General features: G+C 49.6%; 1 long non-coding RNA gene across 2 annotated transcripts in view; it reads left to right on the forward strand.

Moving 5' to 3' along the window:
• The window catches only part of LOC102469905 (uncharacterized), an 8,384-nt gene extending 2,183 nt beyond the window's left edge, over positions 1-6,201 (forward strand). The window contains exon 3 of one of the 2 annotated variants that reach the window (XR_001370975.1): positions 6,145-6,201. This is a non-coding gene — a long non-coding RNA (uncharacterized LOC102469905). Of the gene's footprint in view, positions 1-3,568; positions 4,038-6,144 lie in introns of those variants that run through there. The other variant, XR_001370973.2, reaches the window with a different exon arrangement.
• Positions 6,202-12,475: the final 6,274 nt, after the last annotated feature.

Raw genomic sequence — 12,475 nt, forward strand, 5'->3', positions numbered from 1 at the left:
GCTGAGTTTTAGCACCGAGGGCCACACGTTCCAGGCACTGGGTAAATATCTGCTGAGCGGACGGACAGATGATGGAAGCTCTGGGCCCTTCACGCCTTGCTCTCTGCCCAGTCAGGGGCCTTAGCTCAGGTGTGCAGAGCTGCCTTCACCAGCAGCAGTGCTGACCAGCTTCCTGCAGATCCGGATGACACTCACGAGAGTGTGCGCTGTTCCCTCGTTTCCCTGGCCCGTGCACGCGCACACCGTGGCCCCAAGGCTGTGCTGCTAAGACAGTGGCCTAAGCCCTCTGTGTCAGAGCCTCTTGTGACTGCTCCTGTGGGGAGCTTATGTAAGAGAACAATCGCTAATTATTCCCTTCGTGTTGGCTCAGAGCCGTAAGGCACTGCCATGTGACAGTTAAAGGATCACTCGCATACAGATATACTGTGAACACATGTGAACGTGGTTATTTAAGGGGCAGTTCATAGCCTCCTGGTTAAGGGAACCAGATCTACGAGGCCAACCGTAGTCTGAATCCCAGCCCTGAGGGCTTGAAAAACACACCAGGTGTGTGCGTGTGCATGCCCAGGTTGGGGAAATGGATGAGGAGGGGCTGGAGCATGACCACACTTCACTGGGGGGTGCTCTCCCCTCCCTGTCCCTGTCTGGTGAGCTCACATGTCCTCTGGCAATTTAAAATATATATAACTCATTTTTAGTGAAGAAACTGGTAAGATCTTCGGACCAGTTCAGAGAACAGTCCAAAGGACAGACACCGATAGATAAGGGTAGAGAAACAGAGGCAGAACTGGCTTCCACAGTGGGAGAGGGAACCTCAACTGGGCTCTCACCAGACAGAACTGTTTTTAACCTGTCTATGGACAAGAGTTACTCTATGTTGCTATTAGTTACCAACGATGCACGGAGCTGTAAAATAGCTCAAGCCAATGAAAGGATCTGAAAAGCTGGAGGAAAATGCTGTAAGCAGTGTGTAGCTGTCCATCGCAGACACCTGTCATCGTTTTCACTTATTACCAATTTCCTTACCTGCAGAGATGACATTTGAATCAATGGGGAAGAGACAGATTATCCAATCAATGACATGAGGGCAATTCAATTTTTTTCTTTTTCTTTTTTTTTTTTTTTTTAAGAATTCTGGTATTTTTTACTTGTTTATTTAGCTATAGGGTATATACATTTTCTGGAGAGAAACAGAGAGAGAGGGACAAAGAGAAAAACTGAGCAATCATGCCCAGGGATGATTATGGAGGGCCATGTCACCCCTTCTCCTCTGTTCTGTTTTCAGAATTTAGGGCACGCATGCACATGTGCCTAGCTTGTTTTACAAGCCGCTGGGTCCAGAACTCAAATGGTGCAGTCAGTCGTATGGGATCCAGTCACCTTAACCACTACACCACGCCGAGCTGAACTGGGACAATTCAATTTCATATGGAAAAAATAAAATCATATTGTAATGCCATACTTTACACAAAACAAATTTCATGGGATTAAAACCAAAATACTAAATTAGCGATCTTTAAGACTTTAGAAGAAAACACAGGACAATATCTTTATGACCTTAATGTAGAGAAGGCAACGTGACAGAAAAAACACAAACAATGCCCCAAAAGATCCGTAGATTTGACTGTTTTGGGGACCAATAGATGGTGTCATGGTTACATTGCTGGAGTCTCATACAGCTGACAGTGGCTCAAGTCCCACACCTGGTGGCTTAAAACTCTTGCTGACTGCATGTTCAGGTATAACCAAGATCCCAGCAGGAGAAGGGATTGCCGTGTGGTCATCCCCCTCGGGGAGTGAGTGCTCGTTTTCTGTCTCTCTGGTGTGCACACATGTCCTATAGCAAATATCTCTCTAAATAAATAATTAGGCTTTCTTTCATCAAGAGACCCCAGGTATGAAATATTGCATTATTATAGCTAATAAAGAATCCACATCCAGAATTTATAAAGAGCTTCAGCATATCAAATAAGAAAAAGAGCAACAGCCCCCAGAAGGTAGGGAGTGCTACAGAGAGACCAGAAAGGAAAACGACCATGAGGACAGATGGAGTTGTACTCGGGTTGCCTCTGGGACACCTCTCAGAAGAGCGCCAGCATCCTGAACCATTTAAAAAAATAACTAATGGGATTGACCCCAAACCAGGTTTATCCCCACTGGGGTGCCACACGCTGATGCTTAAGGACCATAGACCAACCATAGACCAGACGTTAGCAGTTGTGGTTGCTCTGAAGATTCTCACTGTGGAAGCCACTCGTGCTGTTCTTAGGGAAACCAGGATCTCATTCAGTTACTCATTCAACAACTCCCTGAAGGTTGCTCCATGCTGGGATGCTGGGCACTGCAGGTATAAGATATCAGTTGAAGCATCCTCCTCGAAGGCTGATGACGGTCAAATGCTAATCACAGACAAGGGTCCAGTCCCAAACGGAGACAGGCACCCAGGGAGGGCTTTGGGAGCCTGGCTGCACGCCTCTTTGGTCAGCCCCTTAACCCACTCCTGTGACTTTGTGTTAATTTTATATTTATAGAGAAGTTGCAAAAATAGTGCAGAGAACTTCCTATATACACTGCATCCAGCTTCACCTAGTAATAAGATCTGAACCATAGGACCCAAACTAGGAAATTAGCCTGGGTACTCTACTGTTAATGGAGCCATAGAATTTTGAGGAGGATTTTAGAAGTTTTCCACTGATGCCATTTTCTGTTCCAGGACCCACTGTGGGATCCACGCTGTACTCATTGTCACGGCTGTTATTAGCACCGTCTGTAAGGGGTCCTCAGCCTTTTCTTGTCTTCCATGACCCTGATGCTTTAAGGTGTGCTGGATACTTTGTACAACGGCCATGATTAGATTGAGGTTATGCCATGCAGATCTCATACTGGTGACTGTCTTAGTCCACGTTTGCATTCAGAAGTAGCTGCAGCCAGGTGATTCACAAAAACAGAGGTTTACTCTGTTCATGGTTTGGAGGCCCGAGGTCCAGAGGCCAACTTCTGGTGGGGCTACAACATCATGAAGGGCAGGATCTTGGGCAGAGTGGCTATCTACCCATTTCTGCCTCTTCTGGTCTCCTTGTCCCTCTTGTAAACCCACCAGTGCTCAACCATAGAGCCTCCACTCTAATGACCTTGTCACACCCAACTGCCCCACCCTGGGAAGGGACTGTTTTCACTTAACACCTTTATAGTAAACCAAGTCCCATCACACGAATTCTGGGGGGGATCCGAACTATAGCAGTGATGTGCCCTTTTCGGTGCGTCACATCAGGGGAATTTGATGTGGATACATGTTACTGGTGATGTTGACTTTGATTACTGGGATAAGGGTATCTCCAGGATTCATGATTGTAAACTCAGTATTTTCCTCTTTGTCATTACTAAATTTGGAAGGAAACGCTGAGAGATTATAGAAATGCCCGGTCTCTGCTTAAGTCTCACTGTGGTTGTTTTTAAAACACATCCCTGCATTGGGTTTCGTAAGTCTGATTTCCTGAGAGTCAGCTCTGCTTGGTTACTCAGCTGGGAACCTTCACTCACGGTTCTTTCCTTTGTCCACCACCCACAGGCACCAAGAAGTCGTGCTGTCCCTGCCCGGGGCTCCAGGTGGGTGCTCTCATCCATGCCTGGGCAGTGGAGGGCAGCAGTCAAGCCCTGGGGGCCCTTAGAAATGGTGCAAAGGCTGGTGGACACTCTGAAGAGTCCTGTGATCAGAATAAGGTTCTACAGCGTCCCTGGTCCCATGACCAACTAGAGGCTTGAACTGGGCAGTGCCACACACAGCAGCAGGAACCAAAGAACACGAGCAAGCCAGGACCAGACCGTACACCCATGTCAGTGTAAGGGGCAGCCTCCTGGGGTTAAACTCACCATGGGAGAAGGAAAGAGGAGGGAGTGGCGATATGAACTAAGTTCACACTCTGAGCTGACATACTTCAATACAAAAGTGACTACAACTTATAAAGTAAGCTTTCTTTCACCAGCAGAAATGGGCTGTCTGGGTGGCTCAGAGGAATGCGATGCTCCGGAAGGCGGCCCACATGGAGGGGCTTGGGCTCGCCTGCAGAGACCTTCATGAATGTGCTGGGCAGACGTGCATTCATGGTCTGGGCTCAGCTGAAGCTGGAGGAGGGTCACAGGTCAAGATCCTGCTGGTCTCTCCCTCTCTCACTCATGAAAGAAAGAAACACTTTTAAAAAAAGAAAAAAAAAGAACGAAACGGGCTGCCTTGAATTAAGTATCTGTTGTGGAAAAATACAGACAGACAGGTATATGATTCTATCTCCGAACCTGTGCACGAGTCACACCTGCTATAAATATTTAATAGGGACAGGTACTTCCCTTGCTTTAAATTCTAATTTCACATTAGAGCGTAATATAGGCGGTTTCTCAATACATTTTACAAAGCTAGCTCAAGTGTGACACAAAACCAAAGCGAAAAAGAGAGTACTGACTACCTGGTTCTCATGAACAGAAAAACAAAAATCCTGGGACCAGCAGTTAGTGTAATGGCTATGTCACTGGACTCCCACGTAGTCTACCGTGGTTCGAGTCCCGGATCCGGTGGCTTAAAACTCACGCTGGGCGCGTGTGCATGTGTGCCCAAGATCCCGAGAGGAGAATGGAGGAGGAGGGATTGCGGCTTGGCCAATCCCCCCTGGGGGTGATTTCTCGCTTTCTGTCTCTCTGTCTGGCTGGTGAGTGCATGCGCCTATAGCAAAAAACCTCTCCAAAACAAAACAAAACAAAAACAAAAATCCTCAATATACTATCAAGCCACATCCAACAACATGATAAAGAAATAGTTGACCATGGCCACACTACAACGATACCACTCTGTACCCTCTAAAATGAATATTACGAACAAACAAACCAGAAAACGGCCAGAGTTTGCAAGGATGTGCAGACATTAGACTCCTATGTACTGCTGGTTTGATGTGAAATCTTGTACCTGGTACATTTCCTGCCCGAAAACCTTCATCTTGGCTGCTGTGGAAACATTGTGGTAGTTTCTAAAAAAAAAAAAAAAAAAAAGAATGATCATGTGGTAGGAATTTCCCTGCTGGGTATATAACCAAACAAGTTGAAAGAGAATCTTAAAGAGATGTTTGTACACCCATGTCTGCAGCAGCATCACTCATAATAACCAAAGATGAGAGCAATCAAAATGTTCATTGATGAATGGAGGAACTATCTAAGTTTAACCTTCTTCTTTTTTAAAGAGAGATCTTTGCTATAGGGCATGTGAGCTCACCGGAAAGACAAAGACAGAAAGCGATAAATCACCTCCTGGGGGATGACCATGCCACAATCCCTTCTTCTCCATTCTTCTCTCAGGATCCTAGGCACGCACACATATGCACCCAGCATGAGGTTTTAAGCCACTGGGTTCAGTGGTTGACACGTGGGAGTCCAGCAACAAAACTATTACCCTATTTGTTGGTCCCAGTTTAAACTTACTTTGTAAAGTTTCACTGAAACATCAAAATTTTTATTTGAATTATTTTGAACCTATAAAGTCATTTAAAGAAAATTGAGGGTTTTGAAATATTAAGTCTTTTTAACTAGATACATGGGCGTCTCCATTAATTTAATACTTTTTTAAAAAATTAAGACATTTAAAGTAACCTTTATTAAATTTTATCACTTACTACATATATATCTATCTATAATTTAACACACACCTTATTTAATTTATGAAGAACTATGTCCTATTTTAAGTTGACTAAATTTTTTAATGTTTTCTTAAATGTATTTTAATTGTATGTTACACATATGTAAAACCATTTTTTAAATGTTTTAATGTATTTCATTCATGATACAGAGTGTGTAGAGGCACACACGTGCACAAGGGAACGAGAGAGAGAGCGAGAGCGAGAGCGAGAGCGAGAGCGAGAGAGAGAGAGAGAGAGAGCACCTAGCTATTGAAACATCGCGGCACAACCGAGGGCGGGGAGGAGGCCCAATGCCCCACCAGTTCCGGGCGACTCAGCAGGGCCGCCCTGGCTCCACAGCTCCCAGGGCTCGGCTGAGGCTGCAGTTCTTGCTGCCCAAAAGCCAGCTCCTCTCTTGGCCCCATGAAGCTTCCCCGACTCCGGGAAACTTCCTGCCTGAAAGCCTCCCTCTTGGCATCTGTCTCCCCAGGACCAACGTACGGCCCTTCCTGTTGCCCCCACGACCCCACGGCCACCGCCCTGTCTCTCTCCTGTTGTTCACAGCCAACCTCCTTGGAAGAGCCGCATCTACAAACTGACTCCCACATCGCCACCCAGTTGCCGCCCAGGGGGAAGGGTGGCAGCCAGCTCCACCTTGCCTGGGGGCCTCAATGCCAAGGCGGCATGTTACGGCTCTTCTGCTGTGCTTTCCTGCAACGCTTGGCACTGGAGACACCCCACCTGAAATGCTCCGTGCCTCAGTTTACCCCCACTTTGCTGGCCTCCCTCCACCTTCCCGCTAACCCTTCCTGCGTCTCATGCGGGTCCTGACCCTCAGGGGTCATTCCCTGGGTTCTCGTCTTCTTCCTTTCTGCCCCTTGCCTCAGTATCCCCTTTCTGGGAGTGACTCACACATCTGGCCCCGGGTGTGCCGCTGCCTCCTGGACGTTTCCACACAGACTGGGACCTGTGTGACAGACGGCGCTGGGCCTGCCTGGGAGTCCACCCCTCCTTCGGGGTGCTCGGTCTGGTGGGCCACAGCCAGGAGTCTGCCCCTTCCCAGTCCGCTCAGAGGCCACCCCCTGTGGAAACCACACCCGATGTTCAGGGCTGGCTTGCCCCCCAGGCAGGTGCTACCTTAAAGGGGGATACAAAAAACGGCCTCCTTTGTGCTCGCTTCGGCAGCACATATACTAAAAAACGGCCTCCTTTCTGTCACTCAGCGGAAAACATGCACATAATAGCAGGTGTAACGTAAACATTAGTGAGTACATTCACCCTTACACCGATGCAGTCACCAAATGAACTTTCTAACACTGTTCCACTGGAGAAAGGCCTACGAAGTCAAAGTGCCCAGGATCCACCAAAGTTGTCACACGCAGCCCAGCCACAGTGGCACATGAGACAGAGCTGCTCCGTGCGACTGGGGGCACGTGGGAGGGACGACTGGGCCGGCATCCTGGGCCAACCAGAACAGGCCGGCAGCAGGGCAGGGGCCTGCGTCCTTGCTGAGTGGGGCTGGCGCGGGGACTTCAGCGCCGAGCCCCCGAGAAGTCCCTCCTTCCTGCTCATCCACTGCTTGCTCTCGCGTAAAAAGAAAAACAAAAAAAGCCAAAGTCGCCATGTGGCCCTGCCAGCGTGTGTGATATGTGACACTGCGCTCCATCCCCGCGGGACCACCACCAGCCCTCCCGGGGTGTTGGGCGCCGACCCTTCTTCCTGCCCCATCCAGGCTTGTCTGCCTTCAAGCAGTTTCCTGCCCTGCAACCAGAGAGCTGCTTCCAACACCCTCCCTACCCTCCCATTCAGCCCCTCGGTTTGCAAACACCTGTGTGTCAGAGACACCTGGAGAGTCTGGGGAAGATGGAAACGATGCAGATTTCTAGCTCCTGACCTGGGCTGGGGCCCAGCAATAAGCTTTTCTATCCTGCCCCCAAAGACCAGGCCCTGAGAACCCCAATTTGGCCGGTCCCAGCTCGCGCAAGGTGAAGTCCTCACTTTTTGGCAAGGCTCTCCATGATGTGGCATCCCTTGGCCCCCCGTTCTGCCTCTCCAAACCTGTCACCCATCCATCGCACCCGGCCGTTCCGCGGTAGGGGCGGGTCCCCCAGGAGGCATCACGCCATCGGCTTCTGGGCCTCTGCACACGCTGTTTCCTCAACTGAGCTTCTACAGCCTCGCTCGCCCAGCCTTCCCGGCTGATCCAGGAAGGCCGCCCTGATCCTCTCTGCACCCCAGACAGGACCCCTCCTGAGGCTTCCACCTGCCCTGCGCTCAAACTCCCTGCTTACTTTGCTCTGCCCCTTTCCAAACGAGGCCCCAGAAGCGAGGAAGGGCCTTATCCACATAGCCTTTCCAAACGTGCACCCAAGGAGGGGAGGCAGGAGTGGTGGGAGGCCGCACCTCCTTTCACCGTGGAAACCCCCTCCAAGCCTAGGCGGAGATGAAAAGTGAAAGGAGAGGGCTTTGGAGGGTGCTGGGCCTCGGGCCTGGAAGGACAGCAGGGGCCGCTCTGCAGGAGAGGAAGCAGGCCCTCCTCCCCTGCTTCCCCCAGCCCAGCACGCGGGGCAGCAGCCTCCTCAGTCCACTGCTGTCCGTGGTCCCCCCATGCCCCACTACTGGGGAGATGAAACCCACCAGGCAGCCACCCTGCCGGGAGTCACCTGACCACTCCTGGGGCTCCGGCCAGCTGGAGCAGTCATGTGACACTTAGGTATGCATGGCCAGCTCCCCAGTGATGCTCTGCGGGTGACCTTGCCGCCCAGCGCAGGCTCCTTCGAGCCTGCTGAGTAAGACCAGGCCAACTCCGGTCTGGGGGGTGGCGGAGAGGAAGCCAGGCCAGGGGCAGCGCCTGCTCGCCGCAGATATCTGGCCCCAATTTCCAGGCCGGGTTACATAACACCTGGGGAGAACTAGGCTCCCTGTCACCCACACCTTTTCCCTTTCTGTGGAGCACTTCACAACCACAGCTGCCTCTCAGAGAAGGTCTATTTTGGGAGCTGTTTTCACTTGACCTATATTAAGCACAGTCACAAGGCAGAGGCAAGGTGTGGGGTGCAGGGTGGCCCGCTGGCTCTGTGTGCCTCTTCTAGAGTCATGGTGAGACAACCAGTCAGGCCAGGCCCACAGCTGGGCAGCTGGAACTCCAGCGGCCCTCGGCCCTCACAGGGCATCCAAGGCCAGGGTGTTCGAGGCTTGGGCGGCCCACCTTCAACTACCACAGGCCTGGCCCCTGCCCATCTCGCAATTCTAACTCCCACCCCAGCCCAGCCGGCTGAAAGAGGACACTGGGCCCAGGCACCATGGTGAGAGCAGGAGGGCGGGGACAGCTCCCGGACCCACGGGAAACAGGACAGAGCAGCCCACGCTTGTGGTAGCAGATCCGGGAGGCTAGGCAGGGGGACTGCTGCTCGATGAGACCTTGTCAAAATGCCTCTCCCTTTTCTCTTCCACTAAAGAATATTTTAAATATATATAAATATATCGATATATATAGAACATATTTATATACGTGTGTATGCATATATACGCACTTGTGTACTGTATATATAAATATATATTTGTGTGTATATGTATTTATATTTGTGTGTATGTGTGTACATATATGAGTATATATGTGTCTGTGTGTATGTGTGTGTACATGTGTATATATATGTGTGCATATGTATATATATATTTGTGTCTGTCTCTGTATAGGTGTGTGTGTATGTATATGTGTGTGTATGTGTGTGTGCATGTGTGTATATATTTGTGTGTATGTATATGTATGTGTGTATATGTGTGTATGTGTGTGTGTGTGTGTGTGTGTGTGTGCGTGTGTGTATGTGTGTGTGTAGCCAAGCTACAAAGACGGCCCACAGCGATTCCAGGGCTTGTGAAATGCAGTCAGTAGGGTTTAAATCGGCCATCAAGCCCCTTCGGGAATTCCCTTTCCTGGTGAACAATGAGATCACATGACCAGCAGGGGGAGAGAAAGGGCTGCTGGGAGCCGGCCAGGCTCTGCAGGGCAGGGACTGCTCGGAGCCCCGCTGCTCTGAAGGCCAAGGATGAAGTTAACAGAGAGGGCTGACCCGTGAGGGCTCTCTCTGCTCCTCTTCACCTGGGGCACCCCGCTTTGTCCCTTGAGCCTTTTCTTTTGTCTCCCCAGAGGTCGACTTCTCTTCCCAGGGTCTAAGCATCTGACGCTGCTGACCCCAAGATCTACAACTCAGGCTCCTCCTCACTCCTGAGAGTAGAGCCCATACCTCCAGACAGTTGTCCTGCTAAGGCGTCCCATTCAAAAATGCCCTGGCAGAACCTGCTCCTCCACTTCCAGGCCAGCCTGTCCCCAGGGATGTTGCTGTGCCTCTTCCCCCTGCTCCACCTTAGGAAGGCGGAAGGGAGACTTGGCCAGCCGAGCGCCCCTGGGGTGGATTCCCTCAGCCTGGGCAGGAAAGCCTTTAGGCCTCTGAGCCAGGCGTTAGCAATGACCGACGTGAGAGCCCAGGTTCATCACACGTACCAACATCCACAACACCTGCACAGGACTCCCGCCAGAAATGGCTGGCAGCACCATGGAGTGGGGAGGAGACTCCCCTGGGAGCTGGTGCATGGAGCAGGCTGAAGGAGAGGGAAAAGTTGAATGCAGAAGTGAGAGAAGGTACAAAGCACTAGAACTCCAGCTTGGCCTTGAGGGTGGCAAAACTGAGATCGTATGAGAATGTGGGGAAAGCCTTCTGGGCAAGGACACAGACCCAGGATGGAAAGAGCAAAGCTGAGGACACAGAGTATGTGGGGTACTGCAACGGTTTGAATGTGTCCACCCCGATTCTTTTGATGAAATTTGGTTGTGATAGTATTAAGAGGGTGGAAACAGTCAGACTATGGAATTAAGAGGTGGAGTCTTTGGGAAGAGACTAGGATAGGTAAAGGCATCTAGTGGGCCCCCATGATTAAATGCTGGTAGTTTACAAGGAGAGAGAGAGAGAGAGACCAGAGCAGAGGCAAAGACACAAGCTCTTGCTGTCTCTGCAAGAAGTCCTCACCAACAAGACCCTTAGTAGAAGTGACCGCTTAACCTCAGCCCTCTAAAACCCTGAGCAGTCTATAAATGAACCTCTGGTTTTTATAAATGACCCAGTGTGTGGTATTCATTTGGTAAGCAGCAGAAAAGGCACTAAAGCCGATGCTCAGAGAATACAGCCCTCTTCTACGAACAGAAGGTGGGTGATGAGAAAAAGGGGGAGACTGGAATTCAAACCCCCCTTTCCACCTGGGTGGCTGTTTCCTCTTCATCTCCTGCCCGGTAACAGTTGTTGCTTAGAGAAGGCCACAGAGGACCGTGGGGCTGGGGAGGGCAGTACTGAAGCTGAGAGACTTCTGCAATGATGAGACCCCTTCAGGCAGAGGGCTGAGGGCAACCCCATAGTCTCACAGTCAGGTCTCTATCCACCTTCAATGGCAGGTCCCTAGGTAATGCTGCTGCCTGGGAGAAGAAAAAACTGAAAACAACGGGCATGGATATTGAAATCAGGAAGATATTTCTTACTTAGCTTCCTTTTTTGTCTTATCTGTGGAAGGAATGTTCAACGGTTATTTACAAGTAGCAGTCCACCGCCAGAGTTCTCCACCGTGTACCTGCCACCAAGTGGACACGTGCAAGGGTATCTAGCGGGTCTCTCCTGAACCAGGTGACGTAATGGAACAGGTTAGAACGTTGTGTTTCACCCCGGTTGCATTGCTTGTCTTTTATCACTGGCCTGTGCAATGCAACAACACAATTAAAATACTGTCTGTACCTTAAAACATCCACCCAAGGTTTTTGTTTTAATGACACAACTGAAAGAAAAGGTCTGACAGAAGATTTTTCTTCCTCCTTCCCTTTCTTCCTTTCCAAATGATTGATTCATTTATTGTTTGGGTAAATAAATCACTTTGTGCTTCTCTTCACATATCTTAATCTAAAAGTATTATTGTAACAATCTGGAAAATATATAGGAAATGAGACCAGCAGGTGGCATAATGGTTACATCGCTGGACTCCCATGTGGTCCACTGTGGTTTGAGTTCCAGACCCGGCGTCTTAAAACTCACACCAGGGGCATGTATATGCGTGCCCAAAATCCTGAGAGGAGAATGGAGGAGAAGGGATTATGGTATGGCCATCCCCCCTCAGGGGGGCGATTTCTTGCTTTCTGTTTCTCTGTCTCTCTCTGTCTCTCTGGAGAGCACGCACACCCTATAGCAAAACTCTTTCTCATTAAAAAAAAAAAAAAAACATACAGAGGGAAAACAGTTTGAAGAGCCATAAGTTCACCACACAGAAGCAGCTGCAGTTTAACCTTTTCTTTCTCGCCTTTGTCCCATAATGAACAGAATCGCTGAGGTCACACTGGTGCACACGTGTGTACCCTGTGTGTGTGTGCGTGTGTCACCTACATCCCATCTCGTGGGTTTAGTTTCTTTAAACCTGCTCCCCCTACAGGAGGGCAGTCAGCTGCTCCTTCATTCTTTCCCACTATTTCTAGTTGAAAATACATTACTCATTCATCTTTCCCTGCCTTCGGATGATTTCTTTAGATTTTCGTTATCAGGGTATTCAGGGATCAAAGTATTTGAATATTATAAGCCTCTCAATATATATGTAGGGGAGGAGAAAAAAAACTTCTCCTTGGGGCTGGCAGGTGGTATGGTGGTTAAGGGTGCTGGACTCCCATGTGGCAGACAACAGTTCAAGTCCTGGACTTGGTAGCTTACTTTCTCTCTCTCACTCTGTCCCTCTGTGGTCAAATTCAAATAAATGAAGTTAAGTAATAATAATAATAAAAACCAAAAACAAAAAAA

Source organism: Tupaia chinensis, unplaced genomic scaffold (genome assembly GCF_000334495.1).
Source record: "Tupaia chinensis unplaced genomic scaffold, TupChi_1.0 Scaffold000494_1, whole genome shotgun sequence".
NCBI lineage: Eukaryota > Metazoa > Chordata > Mammalia > Scandentia > Tupaiidae > Tupaia > Tupaia belangeri.